Here is a 7500-nt window from a genome sequence, read left to right as displayed (position 1 = left end):
CCCACTGTCTTGGATCACGCGTTGGACCCGTGTGTGTATTCACCTCGGATCTGCTGCAGCCTCTTTTCGAGACAGCCAGACACCACCCTACGGCAGTGAGCTCAGAGCTCATTATTAGCAGATCTCTGGGTAGGTCTGAGACCACTCACACTCCACACACCGGGAATGCAAGGTCACAACTCCTTGACTAACGTCCCGTACCTACTCGCTGCTAGGTGAACAGGGGCTACACGTGAAAGACAAACCCAACTTGTCTCCGCCCGGCCGGGGAATCGAACCCCGGTTCTCCGTCTAGTGAGGCCAGTGCCTTACCAATCCGCCACCGGGTGTGTGTGTGTGTGCATACGCGTGTGTATATGCGTGTTCATGTGCGTAGTGTACACGTCTTACCAACTGCGAAATGACGGAGTAGATTCCTGCGTGCTTCTGCGCTGTCCACCACAATTCACCCAAATGTCGTCTGTCTCTCAGATTCTTTTCGAGCGTTCGCGTTCATCGATTTATTTAATCTTAGTGTGTCCCATTTGTCTTCATTCCCTCGTTTCTTCCAGTGTGTCATCCACAATATATTCTGTGTAGCTGCTTGACTCTAGCCGGTCGCCTGTCTGTCCTTTTCCCATTTTTCGCAAGTCGGGAGGAGAATGTCTGCCTTCCTACATATTTGCTGACGTCACAAGGATCTCGAGGCCTCTCACTGGACCTTTTTTTTTCAAATGACACCGCCTACTCTTGGCTTGGAGTTGACAGGTTGGCTGACAGGGCGACGCCTCCATGTGACATCATTCGCCAGCTGGGTCTAGTTTGGAGTCCAGCAAACAAATCGTTCCGCCTCGAACTGTGATCTTGTATACAGTTGGGAAAGTAAGTAACGCGGCCTAATACGTGAAGAAAGAAGAAAATGAAATTGACGTAGAAGTCTGCCAATACCGTGACTCACTGGATAGATGTTGCTGTGGTGTGCGCCATACGATTGCATTAAGCAGCGGCCTCCTTGCAAGCGCCACTAGGAGACTACAAGATCTAAGAATATAAGGTCTAACCACTTCCGACCGATTTTCGAGGTTTCGCCCTGGATTCGGTTCAAACCAGGACTCGCTACTGAGCTGACCATAAGACGGGGTTTGTTTACACGGTCTAACGGTTCGTCGAACGCGGTTCGACAGACACGTACGTGTTTAAAGTGAGGTGTGAACGTGTGAACGGGGTGTTTGGGGTTTAACCAACGTGTTCGACAACCAATTACCCCGTTCACACATCACTTTAAAGACGTGTCTGTCGAACCGCGTTCGACGAACCGTTGGACCGTGTAAAAAACCCTAACTCTCACCCCCACCCCCTTCCCCGCCCTCGTAAAAAGGGCATCTTATTTTTTTTCACTAGCTGTCGCCTGACTATTTCATTCATTTTTGTGGAACATATTTACAAAGGATTACAAAGGCGGAGCATGCCGACAGGAGACCTTTTGGTCCATATCTAGGTCGGATGCGAAAAAAAAATCATATTAATAATAAAACAATAAATAAAAAATATAATAATGTAAATAACAAATAAAATACATAAATAAATGCATAGGCACAGTCAAATAACAAACAGGCAAACAGCAAACAACAATAAACTGACATATAACTAACAACAAATGAAAATCAGACAGACAAATGACAACAAAACAAAAACAAACAATATAGAATAAATTATAATCATTACAGCATCTTACTTAGGTATTTATCTAAATGATTCTTAAAGCTTCGAACTGAACTACATTGCACTACCTGTGCAGGAAGTTTATTCCATTCATTCACTACACGGTTGGCAAAGTTGTTTCTACCTACTTCCAAATTGAATCTATTTCCGGACAGTTTGAGACCATTGTTTCTTGTCTGATTCTCATTCAATGTGAAAATTTTGTCACTTTTGATGTTGTCAATTCCCTTTAAAATCTTAAAGACCTGTATCAAGTCACCTCTGAGTCTACGCTTTTTTAGGGAAAACAGATTCATGTGTTTTAGTCGATTTTCGTATGATTTATTTTTGATATTTGGAATCAGTTTTGTGCCTCGCCGTTGTACTTTTTCCAGTCTGTCAATGTCTTTAATGAGATTCGGTGACCATACGGAAACAGCATATTCCAAATGTGGACGAACTAACGATTTATATAGCTTGTTAATGAGTGATGGACTTTTGAAATCAAAAGATCGCGCAATCAGTCCCAGAATCTTTGTATTAGGGTGGCTTAAATGAAACAATGGGCTATATGATAAAGTAAATATTTCACAACACAAAAGTAAATATTTCACTACACGAAATAGCGTGCGTACACTTAGGAGGCGAGACCAAGACTACCCCACACCAACCCTTGAGTTGGCGCGAAAAGCATACATGAATCGCATTTGCGATTACAAAAAGAAGAAAAAAAATGCTCACAGATATATACAATAATAAATATATAGCAATAAATAAACAACATTGCAAACATGTATATACAACACACAAGAAGTATGTCACCAATACAATACTCGGCCACCACCCTCAGTGACCCCACTGAGCAAATGAGAAAAACAATTGACCACAGCAAGACAAAATGGACAACATATACATCTGACTCCACACACACCACAGGGGAATGACAAAAGCGTGGAAAGAAATTGGCTCATCAGCACACCCTATACATAACATAACACATATACACATACATAAAGGAATACATAAACAACATATACAAACACAATCAATTATACATACACATGAAATATATATATATATGAACTGGCGCCAGTAAAAAAAAATACATAGGACAATTGCCGGACGTCCGGGACATGAAACATGAAACAATACACAATATACAAAATACACATGAATTAGACAATAGACATAGGACAATGGGAAGAACAAAACACCATTGGCAGAAAAATAAGTTTGCAAATATAACAAAGATTACATCCCCTACCACAGGTGGCAAGCCCATGCCAAATCTTTTAGGGGACGACGCAGATGTAGCTGGACTAGTTAAATTTTTAAAAGAAATTAATTTGTTTTATAAGCTCTAACTTTTATGTAAATATTATCTAGATCTTACTTTATTTTATGTATTCGTTAATTCATTATCATCATATATATGAATTTAATTTTTTCAAATTTGTAAATTCATTTTGGTTTTTATCCATTCAAATTTTTAAATTCATTTTGGTTTTTATTCATTCAAATATTTAAATTCATTTTGATTTTATTCATTCAAATTTTTAAATTCATTTTGATTTTTATTCATATGCATAGTCTTACTATGCAACTTATCTTTATTTTAAATTAATTCCATTAACATCTCATTAATTTCAATTTTCATAAATTCATTGTGGCGCTGAATGATCATTTTGGTCCCAGCACCTGGCCGTCGGCCAAAAACTCATAAATCAATCAATCAAACCCTACCACAGGTACGCCAAACCCAAATGAGGGTAATCTGGGCAGGCGACGATGATTTCCAAGAACCGTAGGGAAGAAAAAATAACCTGCCGGCAAACGGCCTGCGCCGAAATGCAACTGAAAACACAGTGTCCAGAGCACTATAATGTATATTAATAAAGTCACTGAAAACACCTAGCTGGAACGAAAAAATGGGGAGAAAACACAGCACAAGAACACAAAATGTTAATGTGTAAGCCGGCAAATCAAAGTCACTCATTTTTCGTCTTTGTAATACTTTGAGTCACTAAACGTTTACGCTGCCACCAAAATGTATTAGGGTGGCTTAAATGAAACAATGGGTTATATGATAAAGTAAATATACAACACAAAAGTAAATATTTCACTACACGAAATAGCGTGCGTACACTTAGGAGGCGAGGCCAAGACTACCCCACGCCAACCCTTGAGTTGGCGCGAAAAGCATACATGAATCGCATTTGCGATTACAAAAAGAAGAAAAAAAAATGCTCACAGATATATACAATAATAAATATATAGCAATAAATAAACAACATTGCAAACATGTATATACAACACACAAGAAGTACGTCACCAATACATCTTATTTGCTTTCTCAGAGGCTGAAATACACTGCTTGGATGAGTTGAGGTCGTTACTGATAATTACGCCGAGATCTTTTTCACTATCCACTTTTGTTAACGAATTTCCAAATAACTTGTAATCGTACTTACTGTTATTTTTACCTATGTGCATTGTTATTAAGTGTTTATAGCTTGCCTCCATCAACCCTTTCTTCCTTATAACTAGCTAACCCCCATCCATCTCTCTCTCTCTCTCTCTCTCTCTCTCTCTCTCTCTCTCTCTATATATATATATATATATATATATATATATATATATATATATATATATATATATATATATCACACGCGCGCGCGCAATCGCAGTTAACTTTGGTTGGGTCCTAGGTCATGAAGGACAAATGGTTCATCATCACCGTGTAATTATTGCCCTACGCACTTTTACTGACCGCTCTGATATCTTGTTTGTGATTCGTTGACCCACGTTCGACCAAATCGTAGATATTTATCTTTATCTTGGGTAAACTTGACGGGGTGGGTAAAGTTTTTTTTTTTATAAACACTTTAGTGGAAGGAGTATTCTCTTTGACAGTCGTTCAACTCGTTCTTCTCTGCAGCTCTTAAAGGGTCACCATGCCAAGGTACTACTTTGCATTTTTTATTTTATTATGTTATCTATTTTCATGAAAACCAAATATCTCAATCTCAGAAGTAGCTTCTGAGGGACTTTTTGACGAAAATATTTGTCGTCTGCTAATTTGCATTCTAAAACACAACATACAGCGACATCTCTTGGCGATGACGTCACGATGTATACTAACCCAAGCCATCTCAATTGATTATGTCGTCCTGTAGCGAAACAGATGCTTCCTTCAGCGATACTGAGATTTTTTCATCGTCTTTTAAAGGTAGTCTCAATTCCCCAGACGTATATCTGACAGCAGGCAAGATGTGTGGATAGACGGTATAGTCATGGGGTATCATCATTTGGAACCGAAATATCTCCCTAGAGAAGTTTTCTTATTGGTGTATCATTGGTGCTTACCTGTGTCCATGTTAGTTCTGCAATGCTGTGTATTTTTGGGTACTCCTCAAAAAAGTGACGGTTATATACCTGACGCATTCAATATTTTTGCAGAGTGCTTCTAGAATCTAGACAATCCTGCATCATGATCACTACAAGTTTTGTAAACAATGATGCCTATAACGTAATACAGATATTTTTTCACCCCGGCCCTATAGTACCAGTAAAAAGGTTAATTATGGTTGTTACTACTAGATAGAACTAATTATTCTTTACATGACAAATTGGATACATTATTTTAGATTGTTTACACACTGTATAAAAAGAAAGCTTCCCTACAAGAATCGCTAAGAACATACCAATCCGTTCCAGCAAATGACATTTTTTTATTCCTACACTGCACGCCCTATCTTCTGCCTTGTTTTGTTCTATTTTCCTTTTTGTTATATTTATTCCAAGTAATTTTTGTTATTCGCTTATCATTTCTTCTGTTTTTATTTTTCTAAGCTTATCCGATAACTTTGATTAATTTTTTCCAAACACAATATCGCTTATCATTTGTTTTGTATAATGCTTAAAAAAGAGTATTAATTTAAGAGAATCTAGCTCCATCATTTAGCTCCCCGTGTATATTCTGTACGGTTATCATAAGCTTTCTTCTGCCTTTCTCTTCGAGTTCTATATGTTATTAATATGTCATTCTTCGTCTCTCTTCTCCTATTTTTTTTCTTCCCAATCATGTATTTTCCTTGGTAGTTCATTCTTCATTTTCATAATCCCTAAATTTGATATTAGATAGCCTGCTGCATTCGACATGATCACTATTCATCAAACATGACGATACATAAGGAATGAACATAATCTCTGACGTCACTGCGAAGTAGATGGTGCCACGGGGAGGTTTTACGAGAATGGCTGAAGCAAAATTTTTTAATCAGACGACGCATTTCAAATTGCAATAAATGAAAAACGAAAGAGTTTTGTGTAATATGGCTATTATTAACTTTGGTAAGTGCTAAAAACATATTCCGGTAAAATTAGATACCTTTAATTTGAAAAGTTTACACTTAAAGGCTTTCCTTTGAGTTCGGCTTCTTTTCATGGGTGAACGAAGTAGATTTCATATACCAGTAAGTGCGTACGAATTTAGCAAGGATGACTTATCTCTGCAGATATACAGGGAATAATATGGAAGAGAAAGATCCGAGACAACATAAAAGAATATGGTGGGAAGGAATGTTCTCCCTTTAGCCTCCGTTGTTCACCTCTGCATTCCCTCCTTCCCTCTCAGCCTCCTGCCACCGTTGTCGGCACAGACTCCCGTATACTCAGGATAATCCCATTGGGTTACCCTCCTGGCATCATCTACCAGCATAAGACTATTTTCCTATTCATGTTATAGGGACAGTTATGGTACAGTCAAGGCTCAAGGGTATATCGTGTACTCTTGAGGTTGACCTCACTGCTCCTCACGACCTACACATTGGTTGTGGCTCCCGCTGGGTGACTTTATTCAGCCGAAGGAAACGGCCACAAGCACAGGAAGGGGTAGGCCAACGCCACCTGTGACAATTCCTTCCTTAGCTCGCCTCGAGCTTCCGATGTTGCAAGTGAGCAATTTCCTAAACAGAGGTCAACTATAACACTTTTCGATATACTTGGGATAGGGGTTCATGGACATGAATGAAAGCTGGCGGCAGCTAGAGTAAATGATCCATAACATTATTTTAACAAAGTTTAGGCAGACTCCAATGGTAACAGCTTTAGCCTTGCCTCATCAATGTCCATGGGCAGGTTGTATGTTACCAGCGACTTATCCCTCAAACCCCAGCTTCAATATCCACCCATACAATCGTACCCCCAACCCAACTCCCCGACTCTCCCCAACCCCGCTAGCCACTTCCTCGCCGCCGTCCCTGGGCTCGCGGGCAGGCGGCACCGGTCGAAACCGGCTGGGGCGGCATTCAAGGCACAACTTGCTCAATTGAGGCCCCTCGTTAGCTGAATGGAAACTCCCGAATGGTTCACGCCGCTCACCCTCCCATCTCCCGAGAACTGGTGGTTGTCTGCAACGTGCAGGACGAAGACTGGGGAGCAAATGCGTACAGTTCGAAAGTGTTGATCTCACTATGTAACACGATTTTTCTCTTTGACAGAGTGTTATTTTTCCAACTCTTTTCATTACAGAATAATAGAAAATGTCAATTATTCCTGTCAAACTTTGCTTTTGTGGCTTTTAGAATTATTTTTTGTCCCAAAATAGCTAAATTTCACATTTTTCACAATTTTTGGGGCAAAAAACAAAAACATAAATTCAAATGGCACAAAATTTTATCTTAATACTTCTGAAACAAAAATTTTAGGGTTAACAGTTTTTCTTGATTTGCGTGAACACAACAAATCACTTCCACGTATGAGTCCCCAAATGTCTCCCATCATATTTCATTGAAGGATCTCCGATATCTCTGTCCAAAG

The 7500-nt window shown here is 39.3% G+C and overlaps 2 protein-coding genes across 2 annotated transcripts in view; one reads left to right on the top strand and one right to left on the bottom strand.

Annotated features, from left to right (window-relative positions):
* gb (solute carrier family 7 member genderblind) overlaps window positions 1–7500 on the top strand; it is a 135782-nt gene that overhangs the window by 11526 nt on the left and 116756 nt on the right. The window lies entirely within an intron of this gene.
* LOC143025418 (uncharacterized) overlaps window positions 7339–7500 on the bottom strand; it is a 1685-nt gene continuing 1523 nt past the window's right edge. Inside the window, exon 2 of the mRNA XM_076185077.1 lies at window positions 7339–7500. This exon is cut by the window's right edge and continues 1329 nt beyond it. The gene's annotated coding sequence lies outside the window, so the exon portion shown is untranslated.

The sequence above is a fragment of the Oratosquilla oratoria genome, chromosome 5 (assembly GCF_046742065.1).
Source record: "Oratosquilla oratoria isolate Oo_2021 chromosome 5, ASM4674206v1, whole genome shotgun sequence".
Lineage (NCBI taxonomy): Eukaryota > Metazoa > Arthropoda > Malacostraca > Stomatopoda > Squillidae > Oratosquilla > Oratosquilla oratoria.
The sequence above is the reverse complement of the archived record's forward strand: the minus strand, read 5'-3'. Positions and strand labels throughout refer to the sequence as shown.